The sequence below is a fragment of the Gossypium hirsutum genome, chromosome A13 (genome assembly GCF_007990345.1).
Source record: "Gossypium hirsutum isolate 1008001.06 chromosome A13, Gossypium_hirsutum_v2.1, whole genome shotgun sequence".
Classification (NCBI taxonomy): domain Eukaryota; kingdom Viridiplantae; phylum Streptophyta; class Magnoliopsida; order Malvales; family Malvaceae; genus Gossypium; species Gossypium hirsutum.
Genome location: NC_053436.1, coordinates 24,591,595 through 24,607,306, shown reverse-complemented (window position 1 = coordinate 24,607,306; position 15,712 = coordinate 24,591,595). Strand labels below are relative to the sequence as shown.

General features: G+C 37.8%; 1 non-coding gene across 1 annotated transcript; it reads left to right on the top strand.

The window, feature by feature from the left end:
- Positions 1-9,364: 9,364 nt before the first annotated feature.
- On the top strand, positions 9,365-9,474 carry LOC121213312 (small nucleolar RNA R71). Its single transcript, XR_005908695.1, has one exon. It is a non-coding gene; the product is annotated as a small nucleolar RNA R71 (small nucleolar RNA).
- Positions 9,475-15,712: the final 6,238 nt, after the last annotated feature.

Sequence of the window (15,712 nt, the reverse complement as noted above, 5' to 3'; positions counted from 1 at the left end):
TTGTGGTTCTAAAATCACAGTTCTAATTTCACTAAAAATGTGCTATTACAGTAATTACTATGTTATGCTTTAATTTTCTATGTAGATAAACAAGGAAGGTGAGAGAAGGAGAAATAAGATGGTGAGCGTGTAAAGGTCACTAAGGGGGAAGAATTGGGATCGATATGATATGACAAACTATTTTTGTGTTTGTAACCTTTTTGATGCTTACTGTTTTTGAAGTCCATACTTGTCCTAAACCTCAAAATGTTACAAGCCGAAAAGTCCTACGTGACCTAAATATCCTTATGCATGAATGAACATTTTATTAAACAATCACATAAATGATTATTTGTATTATGATCGGATAATCAAATTACTTGTATGATTTATCGATGGATCCCTACAAGTGAGATCCTTAGTGTTTGTATACTTTGTAATATACTGAACTTAGATGTTTGTAGTCAAAAGTGGTAAGTCAATTATTCATCATGTTAAAGTTGTTCATGAATATGAAATGCCTAGTCATCTGCACCAAAGTCAATACTTGTATACTATCTTTGTTCATGTTCCTTGAGGACAAGCAATGACTTCAATGTGGGGGAGTTTTATCAGTCGTAATTTGGTGTTGTAGATTAAAATAATTTTCGCACTTTAGGATCTTGAAATTAAGCATTATCATTAAAATTTAATTATGTTTTAGTAAGTTTTGTTAAATTCAATAAAATGTGCAAGTTGAGTCTTTTATTGACCTTAGGGGCCAAATGAGGCCTAAAGGAAAGGTAATGAACTTCATAAGGGTGCAGGAGACCATTAGAAGGCATCTTAAACAGATACTGGTTGCTATGTCACAACACGAAATGCTCAATGGTGCAACATAGGGAGCAGAATGGAGAAATTAGGAAACTGCCTTCGATGTAAGGATGTCGTGACATACCCCTAAAGATATTCCAAGAGGAGTATACTACATGCAATGCCACGACACAGGTTCTTGTGTGTCCCTACGTCGACTCCAGATGGGAATTAAACACAAGCAAGGGGCATTTTAGTCTACATAATCAAACTTAAAGCTTAGGAACGTTAGCTAAACTAGGGTTAAGGATGATGACTACCCGAAATCTATAAATAGGCTCCTTTATCACATGTTATGGACACCAATTACTTAGTTTAGATTTTTTTTAAAATTTTAGCCTAGTTTTCTTTCTTCATAGGTTTTAGGTTTATTTTCAGTTTGTTCTTATTTTATCTCCAGAGATCTAATTTGTGGAGATAATCAAACTTTGTTGATTATTTTTAACTTTAATACAAATCAGACGTTTTCTTAAACTCTGCACTTCAATTCATTTATCATGTTTTCTCTTTATATCAACTCCATATTTTTTATGAAAGCCACGAGGAACTAGTCCTTCTATGGAGGATTAGTAAGTGGAGGTATGATCTATTAACTGTCTTGTAGGGTTACTCAACGGATCAATTATTTGGGAAAGGAAGAATTTGAAACCTTAGGCCTAAAAACCCTAGGAAGTTATCAAGGTGGGAATTAAGCAAAAATTCGTATAGCCTACTCATGAACACCTTCACCCCAAGCCGATTTGGACTGTGAGGTCAGAGAATAAGTAGTCCTTACGAACTCGTTATTTGAGTGGAAGATCGGAAGATCCTGCTGGGATAGTGACTAGTTGATTAACAAGGAACCTGAAGCAACATTTAATGGAGATAACCAAAGTGAGCTAATCATCCCTAATTAGATCTTATTTATTCTATATTTTGATCTCTTTAATTTTTATTTCCTTATCTTATTTTATTTTATTATCATAAAAATCTTAAAAATTCCATTTTATTTTACTATCGTACTATAACTAAATTAAAGTACTAATTAGATCTTTAGGTGTTTAGGTTAATATTGACCTAGTACTAGCCTCCCTTAGTTATGATCCCTGGAGTACTCACCCACTCCGTTGTAACTATATTACAATTGGACTTGATCACGTGATTTCATGATAGGTTTTAAATATTTATAATTAATCATTCTTGAAACTAACTATTATCACGATGAAGGTAAGTGTACCTCTCAAACAGTAATATAGTTTTAGCAAGACCGGATTGTCGAACCCAAAGGAACTAAAAGTACTAGTAATGACTGTCTTTTTATTATCTAGCCTAAGAATAAAGAGGTTTTGTTTTAACTAACAAATTATCTAAACTAAAAACTCACGGAGAATAGAATTGGGGAATTGCTTTTGGGAAAATTGATTGAATTAAGACAATACTTAAGGAAAAATCCACCAAGACTGTACTTGTTATTCTGGCTCCGAATAGGACGATTTATTCATTTAACTTGTTCCGTAGAGATCCCTAAGTTATGTTATTATCCCTATTCAAGACTAATACCATCTAATCCCAAGGTTGAATAATTGAGACCTTTCTCTAATTAACACCCTAGGGTTGCATTAACTCAATCTATGGATCCCCTTAATAGGTTTCACCCTAATTCAGTAAAATCTTGTCACCCTATCTCTAGGCGCGCAATCAACTCCGCTTAATTATGACAAATGTACTCTTAGATAGGGTCTTTTCCTCCTCTGAATAAGAGCTTATCTTGAATCAGTATCCTGAGATATCAAAACAAGAATTGAGAACACATAATTAAGAACAAGTTAAATATTTATCATACAATTTAGAAAATAATAACAAGATTCGTCTTAGGTTTCATTCCCATTAGGTATTTAGGGGATTTAGTTCATAACTAAATAAGAAAACATCTCAGAATAATAAAGAATACAAAACATAAAGGAAACCCAAAAATCCTAAAGGGGAAATTGAGGAGAGATCTTTAGTCTTAATGATGAATCTGGCTTCTGAGATGGATCAACGGCTTACTTGGAGTAATTTCTTACTCCCTCTTTGTGTTTCCCATTTTTGTCCTCCTCTAGGGTGTATTTATAGGCTTTGGAATGCCTAAGAGCCCTCAAAATTAGCCTTTTTCGAATTGGACTCAACTTGGGCTCGGTAGGGACATGCCCATGTGCGATTACTTCCAGCCGTGCTCGAGCCTGCCAAATTGACACGGCCGTGTGGTCTACCCGTGTGAGGAGGTCCAGGCCATTTTGATTTCATACTTTAGCCTATTTTCTCCGTTTTTGGCCCATTTCTCATTCCTTTTGCTCTCCTATGTTCTCCTATGTATAAAACATGAAATTAAAGCATTAGAAGCATCGAATTCACCAATTCTAATGGGAAATCATCCATAAAATATGTTAAACATGGGGTAAAATATGTATAAATTACGGTTTATCAAATACCCCCACACTTAAGCATTTGCTTGTCCTCAAGCAAAATTCTCAACTCCTAATCAAAATAAATTCTTCTCAAGTTATAATTTCTATTAATAATATCTCAAAATAATCCACAGGTAATCATACATTAAGAATTCAACTCAAGGAACATTAAAGTTTCAAACACTCCAAGTTGAGCATTTTATTCTGAAAACATAGGTGTCTCCCCTCGTCTAGGTAATTACCTAGTATTCAAAATGTGACAGAATTTTACATCCTTACTAAAGATTCACTCAAATCACTCGACGTGTTTAAGGACAATAAATGAAGCACTTAATAGTCAATGATGAAAAGTCATTACCATAGGCTTGCATGAAAATCAAATCTCCACCACTATAAATTGAGATGATACATCAATCAAAAGGTTTTTAGAAGGTTGTAATGAGGCTTGGTTAGGGGGTGTGGTCACAAGCTGAAAGAAAGGGTTAGAATCGAGATTGAGTTGAAAAATTACTTAACTAGAAAAATATTTAATCATCACTTACGTACAACATAACTCCTTCTCTGACTATGGAATTTAAATACTGAAGCTTACAAACAAAAGATCACTACTAATATGTATACATGTTTTTTTTTAAGAACAAGTTAAATAACATAGACTAACTATTAAGAACAAGACATAGCTAAGCAATTTATTCAACTCAAATCTCGACAAAAATAGGGATCAAATTAATTTAGGGGATTTCAACAATAATGGGTTAAGGGTTAATATTAATGGTAATACAAGAAATGGCTTGTTAGCTCAACGGGGTTTACTAAGGGTTAATCGTGGAGGTAGGCTTTTCATGGCATGAGTGGGTTAATCATAAGTGCCATTCTCATTTTGACATATCAAATTAAATGGTGTGGTCTTGACATGCATAATCAAGCAAGTTTTAGAATAACAGTTCAATACTGACGCACTCAAAGCAATAATAAAAGTGAGCATGAAAGAATTAATAGATTCTCAAAAGGCTCAAGAATCTCACAAAAAATATGGCTTTTTGATGTTTAGAACTTGTGAATTCCAACACAAAGTAATACCTAAACTTTGGGGAAACAACCTAAGATTTTAAATTCTTAAAAATCAACTTACCAGGCTTGATTCTCTAATGTCTTAAAGTTTAAACAATCAATGCATAAATTCCTATGTTTTAATTCAAGATATATCAATCAAAATCATAAATCAATCAAAATTTATCCTAAATATGATATGAGAGCTTTTCAAGAGAACAAGGCAGTCATTCAGGGATTTTTCTGATAATGAAATAAATACCCCCCACACTTAAGATGTACATTGCCCTCAATGTACAAAGATAGATAGAAATAATAAATTTGTAATCGTAAGATAGGGGGAGAAGTGAAACTTCCTGTATGATGAATTCCTCGAATTGGAGTTTTGGAGAGTAATCGGTGCGAGAGTGGACGAGGATACTCCGGTGGTGGTAGAGGTTCATTAGTCCATAAGTCCTGCGCCAAAAGAATATTATATCTAGTGGTAGCTATGGTCGTGGTTGATCAGGACATGACAGTCGTGGAGAACCTTCCCCGGTGGAGTTTTTAGTTCCTACGCGATGATGAGCTTAGGAGCTCTATATATAACTGTGATAAAATAAGGAAATTTTTAGGGGATATTAGGAAGAATAATTACTCATAAAGAAATAACCGAAATTGATGATTAAAAAATAAAATTCTAAAGTCTAATAAAAAATAAAAAGTAGTTTTAATAAAAATTAAAAACATAAAATAATAAATAAATGTTTTTAAACATCTTCATCATTGGATGATTAGCGAGGTGGGACTGGCGATGAGATGTGGAGGTGCTGACAAATCTGCTGTAGAGTAGCATAATGTTGTCAAATCGTTGAAAACACTACTGCTTGAATCGAGTGAGGCGCTCAGATATGTTAGCATATGAAGCCGCTGCATGAACTGGACGAGAGGTTGGCGGTGGCTGAGATGGTGGGTCCTCGTGCTATGGAGGGACATCATCCGGAATGTCCTCGTGGGCCTCCTCCTCAGTAGATTGTGTGAGACGATATTGAGGAGGGTAGGTTCCTCGGCGCTTTTCGATCATCCTCATGCTAAGCATTCTCGAGATGCCTTTTGGAAACATCTGGCCAATGAGGGTTAAGGATAATTCTTGGGCAGCGGTGCTGAGGAGCCCGAAGTGTTGAGCCAACCGAGTAATGTAGGGGCCAATGGAGATGACCCCCTTCTGATGCCACTCCGTCTGGTGCTGAATCGTGAGGGTGATGAAATAGGCAAGGTCGATGACGTGCCCGTGCGACATACACCATAAAAAGTAGGCGTCGTGAATGTTGGTGATGCCAGTGCTCTCTCGCTGTCCTGTAATCGTGTGAGCCAAAATTACATGTAGGTACTTCAAAGATGGAGGGAGAGCCGATGCCTTGGAGCAGCTAGAATTGTTGGTGGCCCCACCTGGTACTAGTACTCCCAGCACCGTGAAGGAGAATGATGGATGTGTCGGTTGAGAGCATGTAAGTCATTCTCCTCCTTGAATTCCTCTGTATATAAACCCAGCGCCGTACCGAATTTTGGGAAGCTAAGCTAGCAGACTAATCTGCCTAGGAAAAATTAGACCGTGCCGGGATCATCGTAGTTCGTCATTACGGTCTGAAGATGGAACGTTGAGCATAGTTCCATCATGATCTCGAGATATGTTGGCTCGATGATGCCAAAGAACAGCTCTCAAGGGTCGGTGGTTAGGAGGGCCCGAATCGCTTCAGCCAACTAAACTTGTTCTATCACAGCCCAGTTGATACAGCCGCCTACAATTAAAGGTTGGGCCCAGAGTATTTGGAATAGTTCTTCTTGGGGCCCGATGGGGAACCTCAGGAAAGGGTGACGAACTTCTGTGGTAGGACCCGAGGAAGATGACGCTCCCTTCCTTTTCTTTGAAGTAGGGACAACGACCTTTTTACCACGTGAAGATGACATGGTACCTACGATTAGAATCATCAAATCATCTTGATGAGTGGTCAAAGTAAAACGAAGACAAATTTTAAATAAAAATCATAATTTCAGGCCACAACTACGAAAACTAACTAAAACAATAGGTTCAATGGCATACTTTTGTGGCACTAGCATGATGATACGAGTAAAAATGGTAAAGAATTTAATGGAAATATAAAAAGCATAAATTTAGCACATGGCATGGGTTGTAATGGTAAATGACAAGAAGCAATTGAAAATAGTGAATATTGATTTAGAAAAAGTGAAAAAGGCATGAGAGTTTCATAAAAATATGTTATGTGGAATGAATGATAACTAATCTAAAAGAAATGAAACTTGAATGATAGCATAGTGTGAGATACATGAAGATTATAGCATTAAAAATGAGTGGAGTTAACGGGAAAAGAGTGAACAAACGCTAAAGAATGGAAAAATAATCGTCAGGAATGAAGTTGGAAGCGGCGCACGGGTGTGGCAAGGAGGCCGTGTGGACTTGCAGCGGCTGGGGTTAGGGTTTTTGAGTGGGGAAGACAATGAATAGTGAAGGGTATTTATAGATTTTGGGGCTCACAGCCAGGTAACACGCCTGTGTTCCCCAATTTCAGCCCGTGTGATTCGCGAATTTTGAATTTGGGCACGTCTGACATTTAGTACATGCCTATGTTTCTTGGGCGTGTGGGTGCACACGGCCGTGTCGCACAGCTGTGTCTGGCATTGTTCGCTTCTCCCACGCCCGTGTATGTAGACCCACACCTGTGTCAATATATAACAGGTTTGACCACAGGTGCTAGACACTGGTGTGTCGCGCGCCCGTGCTGTTTTAACAGGTTCACCCACAGTTCTTCCACACGGGCGTGTCGCACGCCCGTGTTGTCTTGGTAGGTTCGACCAAGCCATGTCACACAGTTGTGGTGTTTTATCGTAGCCCGTGTTTGGGAAAATCATTGCCTTATTTTCACACAACCCTAAGCACGCCTTTGCTCTTGGCCGTGTCTCTGTGGAAAACTTGTATTCAAGAGCTCTGTTAGTAAGTTAGGTGTTGAAAACTAAATTTTAAAGAAGTTAATACAGTTAGTGCTTGGGTTTCCTCCCGAGAAGCGCTTATTTATAGTCTAAGCTTCACTTACCTCTCTGTTGAATGATCATGGTGGTTTGAGGAGTTTATACTCCTCATTCCTTCTATCAATCTCATCAAAATAAAGTTTTAAACGGGTGTTGTTTACCTTAAAAGTGCCAAACTTGGGATGACTCACCTCGATTGTACCGAATGGAAAAATGCTGATTACCGTAAGAGGGATTTCTTCATTCGGTGTGGTATTGACAATGTGGGGGTCTGCGGCATCTAATAAGACTCTATCTTCAACCTTAAGTTGATTTGGAAAGGTATTTCGCTGTCCTGGTATAGTTTTGGTTTATCGTGTGTTCTCGGTTTATGCGTACGCCATTCATCTATCTCCTCGATTTGTAACCTTTGATCTTCATGACCAGGTCCTCTACTATTGCTTGAGAATGACTCATGTGCTTCCTTCAGACTCATTTCCTGCAAAGTAGGTTGTACCATATTGTTAGTTTTAGTAGAATGGGTTAAACAATCACCTTCAATTTCTGATGTGTTGCCAGAATTGCGAGCTTGAAGAGTGATTGTTTCTTCTCCCACACGGAGTGTTAGTTCACCTATGCCAACATCAATAATCGTTTTAGGAGTTGCTAAAAAGGGCCTTCCTAGAATTAAAGGAGTGTTGCCATCCTCCTCTATGTCTAGAACAATGAAGTCAACGGGAAATATAAATTTATCGATTTTAATTAGCACATCTTCAATAATACCCCTAGGGAATCTTATAGTTTTATTTGCTAATTGAATGCTCATCCTAGTCTATTTGGGTTTCCCGAGACCTAGTTGCTTAAACATTTTGAAAGGCATGACGTTGATACTAGCCCCTAAATCAGCTAATGCATTATTAACATCTAAACTACCAATTAAGCAGGGAATCGTAAAACTCCCTGGATCTTTAAGTTTGTTGGATAGTTTGTTCTGGAGAATAACTGAGCAAACTACGTTTAGCTTCACATGCGATGCCTCGTCCAACTTCCACTTATTTGCTAAAAGCTCCTTTAAAAATTTCATTGTGTTTGGCATCTGCGATTGGGGTTAATGTGTAATTTTTTTATGAGTTTAAGGAATTTACCAAATTGTTCATCTGAACGGTCTTTCCTTGTCATGTTGGGGTCTGGCACACGAGGTTTATATTTGACATTCACTAATTTGTTTTTATTATAACCTACCTCACCTTGACCTCTTTTTACCACAGTTTCTTGCCTCGGTTCTGGCTCAGGCTAATCCTTCTTCATCTTGAACATTAATCGCGTTGAGCTATTCCCTTGGGTTGGGTTCAGTATTACTTGGCAAGCTACCATGTGGTCATTCAGAGATTAGTTTGGAAAGCTGGCCTATCTGAGTTTCGAGCCCTTGGATCGATGCTTGTTGATTTTTAGTGCTGTCTTGGTGTTTTGGAAATGGGTTCTGACACTGAGATAAACTTTGTGAGCATCTCTTCAAGGTTCGAATTCTTTTCCTGTTAATAGGGTGGTTGTTGAAAACCTGGAGGATGTTGTGGTCTTTGATTTCCTTGACCGCCCTACGAGCAATTTGGGTGGTTCCTCCAACCTGCATTATAAGTGTTACTATATAGATTGTTTTCAGATCGAGGATTATTACCCATGTAATTTAACTGCTCATTATCCATGTTGTGGCCATAAGGTTGGTATTCCGAATGGCTTGTTCCACCTCCACTTGCTTCGTACTGCATTACTGGATGTACCTGAGTAGAACCAAGTAAACCATCAATCTTTTTATTTAGAAGTCTACCTGGTTTGATAGCATAGTAACCGAATCAACATTATAAATGCCGGCTGTTTTCATTGTCTTTGTCCTCATGACTTGCCACTGATAATTATTCAATGACATCTCTTCTATAAACTCATAAGCATCTTCAGGTGTTTTTTTATTGATGGTTCCGCCAGCAGTTGCGTCAACCATTTGCTGAGTCGAAGGATTCAGGCCATTATGGAACATTTGAACCTATAGCCAAAGCAGTAACCCATGGTGAGGGTACCTTCTCAGTAAGTCTTTGTATCTCTCCCATGCATCGTAAAGAGTTTCTAAGTCCATCTGCACAAATAAAGAGATATCATTAATAATTTGGCTGTTTTAGCCGGCAGGAAATATTTTAATAGAAATTTTTCAGTCATTTGTTCCCAAGTAGTGATTGACCCTCGTGGTAATGAGTTCAACCACTGTTTAGGTTTGTTCCTCAATGAAAAGGGAAACAACCGAAGACGTATGTCATCATCAAAAATGCCATTGATTTTAAATGTATCGTATAGTACCAAAAATTTTGCTAAGTGAGCGTTGGAATCTTCATCCTGCAAACCATCAAACTGAACAAACTGTTGTATCATTTGAATTGTGTTAGGTTTCAGTTCAAAAGTATTTGCAGCTATAGCAAGTCTAACTATGCTTGATTCAGTTCCTGTTAAAGAAGGTTTAGCATAATCATTCATAGTGCGTGGAGCAGGATTTTGATTAACCACAATTACAGGAGGTAGCTAATTGTCCTGGTTTTCAGCCATCTCTTCAGTTGGGGGTTGAGTATCGTCCTTTTGCTCGTTCTCTATGTATCTTAAGCTTTGCCTTATTTCTCTTTGGTTTTTACGAACTGTGCGATCTATTTCTTCATCAAAAAGTAGTGGTCCTGATGGGTTTCTTCTAGTCATAAACTATAAAAACCTGCCAAGAGAAAGAAAAAGTAAATTAATAAATAATAAAAAATTAAATTAAATTGCAAGAAAAATAAATGGCTAAAGTAATAAAAATTGAGCGTTCCTAATATCTTAGTTCCCCGGCAACGGCGCCAAAAACTTCATCGCGTGATTTCGTGATAGGTTTTAAATATTTATAATTAATCGTTCTTGAAACTACTATTATCGCAATGCAGGCAAGTGTACCTATCGAACAGTAGTATAGTTTTAGCAAGACCAGATTGTCGAACCCAAAGGAACTAAAAGTACTAGTAATGACTGTCTTTTTATTATCTAGCCTAAGAATAAAGAGGTTTTGTTTTAACTAACTAATTATCAAAACTAATAACTCAAAGAGAATAGAATTGGGGAATTGCTTTTCGGAAAGTCGATTGAATTAAGACAATACCAAAGGAAAAATCCACCTAGACTGTACTTGTTATTCTGGCTCCGAATCAGACTATTTATTCATTTAACTTGTTCCTTAGAGATCCCTCAGTTATGTTATTATCCCTATTAAAAGACTAATAACGTCTAATCCCTAGGTTGAATAATTGAGACCTTTCTCTAATTAACACCCTAGGGTTGCATTAACTCGATCTATAGATCCCCTTATTAGGTTTCACCCTAATCCGACAAAACCTTGTCACCCTATCTCTAGGCACGCAATCAACTCCGCTTAATTATGACAAATGTACTCTTAGACAGGGTCTATTCCTCCTCTGAATAAGAGTTTATCTTGAATCAGTATCCTGGGATATCAAAACAAGAATTGAGAACACATAATTAAGAATAAGTTAAATATTTATCATACAATTCAGAAAATAATAACAAGATTCGTCTTAGGTTTCATTCCCCTTAGGTATTTAGGGGATTTAGTTCATAACTAAATGAGAAAACATCTCAGAATAATAAAGAATACAAAACATAAAGAAAACCCAAAAATCCTAAAGGGGAAATTGAGGAGAGATCTTCAGTCTTAATGATGAATCTGGCTTCTGAGATGGACCAACGGCTTCCTTGGAGTAATTTCTTACTCCCTCTCTGTGTGTCCCCTTTTTGTCCTCCTCTAGGGTGTATTTATAGGCTTTGGAATGCCTAAGAGCCCTCAAAATTAGCCTTTTCCAAATTGGACTCAACTTGGGCTCTGTAGGGACATGCCCGTGTGCGATTACTTCCGGCCGTGCTCGAGCCTGCCAAATTGACACGGCCCATTTTGATTTCATACTTTAGCCCATTTTCTCCGTTTTTGGCCCATTTCTCATTCCTTTTGCTCTCCTATGTTCTCCTATGTATAAAAAATGAAATTAAAGCATTAGGAGCATCGAATTCACCAATTCCAATGGGAAATCATCCATAAAATGCGTTAAACATGGGGTAAAAATATGTATAAATTACGGTTTATTAGGACTCGTATACTTGTGGATATCGCTTCATTGATATATCTTTCACTACAGTATTCACACTCTAGACATTAGTATGTTCGGAGGCAGGCACAAGATTCTTAAGGGAACTTGTACCCAAGGATAGACTACCGTTGCTCCCCTAAGAGGACAACATCACAAAAGATGAAGAAAAGGTTCATATTAAAATAGAGCACTCAAGGGTCTGATAACATTGAATGCTCTCCATTAATAATGCATAAACCAAACAGAGGGCCTGCCATTGTATTTACTCATTCACCTTTTACTCATACTCTTCCCAGGATTCCATTGTTTCCTGATCAATCCACCCCTTAAATAGGTTCTCCCAACAATTCTCTGATCCTATGATTCAATATACTGCTCCTTCAAGTCCTACACCGCAAAATGCTCCTTTCATTGAAATGGAAATAATCTTTCCTTGGCGTGACCTTTTCTAGTCAATTCCAACTTAAATATCTCTTAATTCCATCTCTCAGCAACAACAGAATTTACTATTTCAATAATTAATACAGACTTTGTCCTCGTACCTTTCATCTAGTACTATTGGTTGCCCTCTATCATTCATGCCATAAGTTTCAGAAGTCCTGTCTATTAAACATTGCCTTTGGATTAGGGCCCTCCAAGATTCCGGTGAACATTACAAAAATAAGATTTCCACTTTAGAGAAAATTGTAAAATTTGACAAAGATTCTTTGGTTGAACTTCGTCATAAATATCTAGATTCTAGCATTCTAATTGAAAGATTATGTGCACAAGTCATGACTCTACAAGGTAAGCATAGAGATGTTCAAAATGAAAATGAACAGTCAAAAAAGGAGGTAAACCAATTGAAGGATGAGAAATCTATTTCAGAAGAGAAGCTTAGAGCTCTAGAAGAGAATCACAGAGCAAAATTGGAAAATCTACGTTGTTCTCATGAGGAGACCTTCATGAAATATCAAGAGGATACTAGACCTAATCTGATTGATCATATTCGAATCCTGGGTATTACCACAATAATACAGAAAAAAAATTAATCTACTTATTCAAATTACAATAATTGCAACTTAATAAATTACAAAATTTCAAAGTAAAGTACATGATTCTATTTACAATAAGTAAATGCAACTACAATAGGTGGTAACTAAATTTCAATAATATATAAACTGAAATCCTAATCCATATCAAATGCCCCAAAATATAGAATTCTAAGCAAAACATCAGACCATAAGCACACCAACAAACTCTCTATGTATGCATAATAACCCGATACGCCACTTCTTGGCATGGTCCTTGCATTGCCCCTCTTGGCACAGACGCATATCAACTCACTTGTAACATAACACACCCAGGTAAGTAAATAAGCACTTAATGAGGAAAACGTCCTTTACCTGTGTAACGCTCCAAATTTGGACCTAGAAGAAATGGGCTTCAAGTATAGGAACAATTCAAATTTAGTTGTGCAAGAAAATTTCACAAATGGATTGTCTACTATAATGGCTAAGTGTTTAGGCATATTTAGGAGTGTTAGAGAAGCCTGGGTTCAAGTTCTTGCTTTTGAAAAAGTTTAAGTTTTTGCTCTTAAGCGAATCTGGATGTTAGCATTTAGGCCTTATATTTAAGTGTGAAGGGTTTTTGTCACAAAAAGCCTTGTAGCTTGGTGGCAAGTGGCGTAACTTGGTAACTGGGAGAACTTGGGTTCGAATCCCATGGCATACAAGGTGTATGTATTTTATTGCCATGAGGTGAGAGAGGTAGTGTTGGATTGAAATTCTACTAAGGTGGTTGTGGACTTGGTCAAAGGGAGAGAATCAAGGGTTTGAATGATGGTTGTTATGGATATGGAGGAGATTTTGCATGAGAAAATCGTAGAGTTTGACAAGGGGTAGAGTTGGTCGAATTTGGGATTCTTTGGGTACCAAATTGGTTTTAGACACTTAGTGCCGAATTGGTCTAGTTCATTAGGTCTTGGTAGCTGCTCCTTTTCTCTCTTTTGGTTTCGTACTCCTTTGATAGTCGAATTGCATAGTGACCATTCAAGTTCTTTTCTTTCTCCTTTGACTTTCTTTTTTGGTTTGTACTTTCTTCATTTTACTGAAACTCCTAAGGGCCAATTGCCGAATTTTGGCTATCTTCTCTAAAGCTTTTATTTTCTCTTCTCTTTTCTCTTCTCCATAATTCTCTCTGCTGAATTTATTCTTCTCTTCTTGTCTCACTCACTTTCTTTCTTCATCTTGGCCGAATATAGTTTCTTTCTTCCCCATTATCTCTTTTCCTTCGGTTTTTCTCCTAGTCGATTGTCCTTCTTTCTTTTCTTCATCTTCTTTCAGTTTTTCCCTACTTTTTGGTATGGGCTGATTGCTTTTGTGCCTACTGTTGGTGTTGTGGTTTTGGTCTCGCAAGAATTCTGACGAATTGATAGGTACTCGTATGTTCTCTCTCTTGTTTCTCGATCGTTCCAATATGTGTTTAAGTCTGTTCTTTTGAATCTTTTTGGAATCCGAATGTTTTCTTCTTATGTTTTCTAACTACACTTCTCATTCTTCTTCGTGTTATAATATGCGATGGGTTCTAGGGATTTCAGTGGAGTAAAGGAGTGTAAGTGTTTTGGAAGAGATTAAAACCTTATCCTTTCATTTTTCCCAATAAAGGTAAATGCTTTACCTTCTTTCCTTTTTGGCAAAGGTCAAATATTCCTGTGCTTCTATAAATGATATTTGTGGATTTAAGCCACATCTGCAATTGATTCCATCTAATAGGATCTTTGGTTTATGCAGTTAATCGACAAGAAACGTTCGATCAGTTGAGTCAGTGATTTAAAAAGTAATAAGCTATTGTCGTTCAGTCAAGGTGAGTAGTGGGTGGCAATTTGGGATTAAGTGTTGTAAATGCTACTGATTGGAAAACTGACAGTGTGCCTTATTGGAATGTAGGCTTTAGGCTCGAGAGCGGTTCACCTGATTGCACAAAAAGGTGTGTAACCACACCCTTCCTTACTATAGATCGACAAAAGTCGAAAAGTCGAAGTGCCGAAACTTAGGCATTTGAGGCCTCTCGAGCGTGCGACCACTTGTCGGGTAAACTGAGCCCACAAATCATGGGTGATAGACTGTAAAGGCCACCACGAGCGTTTCCATGGACTTGGGCCGTTATGGGCCATGTTGGGCCAAAATAGGCCATATGGGCCCAATAGGCTTGTGGGCCCCACACAGATTAAAATCATGGTAAGTGATAAATATTGGACTGGGCTATGTGGGTCACATAGTCGTAAGTGAATTTGGGCTAAATGGGCCACACGAGCATGTGAGCCCACTTGGGTCGAGTAATGGGCCTTGGGCCCATTTACATCGTTATGATTGTTTAGGTTATCGGTGTCGCTCGAAGCGATTGTAGACCTTTGGAGAGGTCATTATCTGAGCTGAAACCCCAGAATGGGTAAAATGACCGTAATGCCCTTGTAGAGTAAAATGACTGTAATCCCCCTGTAGGGTAAAATGACCGTAATGCCCTTGTAGGGTAAAATGATCCTAATGCCCCTGTAGGGTAAAATGACCGTAATACCCTGTAGGGTAAAATGATCGTAATGCCCCAATGGGGTAAAATGACCGTGATACCCCTGTAAGGTAAAATGACCGTAATGCCCCTATAGGGTAAAATGACCGTAATGCCCCTATAGGGTAAAATGACCACAATACCCCTGTAGGATAAAATGCCCCTATAGGGTAAAATGACCACAATACCCTTGTAGGGTAGAATGACCGTAATGCCCCTGTAGGGTAAAATGATAGTAATACCCTTGTATGGTAAAATGACGATTATGCCCTTATGTTTCATATGACTGATGTGCTTATGATTTACATATATGATTGTACTGAGTATGAATTTGCATACACGTAATATTCATGACATGACATACTACATGAGGTTGAGATTTTGATATGGAGGAATTATTGTACTGGTGACTATGTCACATTCACTATTACTGGTGGCTTTGGCACATTTACTGTTTCTGGAAGCTATGCTGCATTATTATTACTGGCAGTTTTCTGCGATATTAGTGTGCTAGGTGGGTGGGTCGATTTATATCCCCACATGGTGTGCTGGTTGGTACAGGTGGTGTGCTGGCTGGATTTGTAACACCTCGTACCCGAGACCGTTGTCGGAGTCGGACACGAGGTGTTAACGGACTTCATTCACTTATTTATACAGTTCATTCTACCATTTCCAGACAAGCTGGGTAAC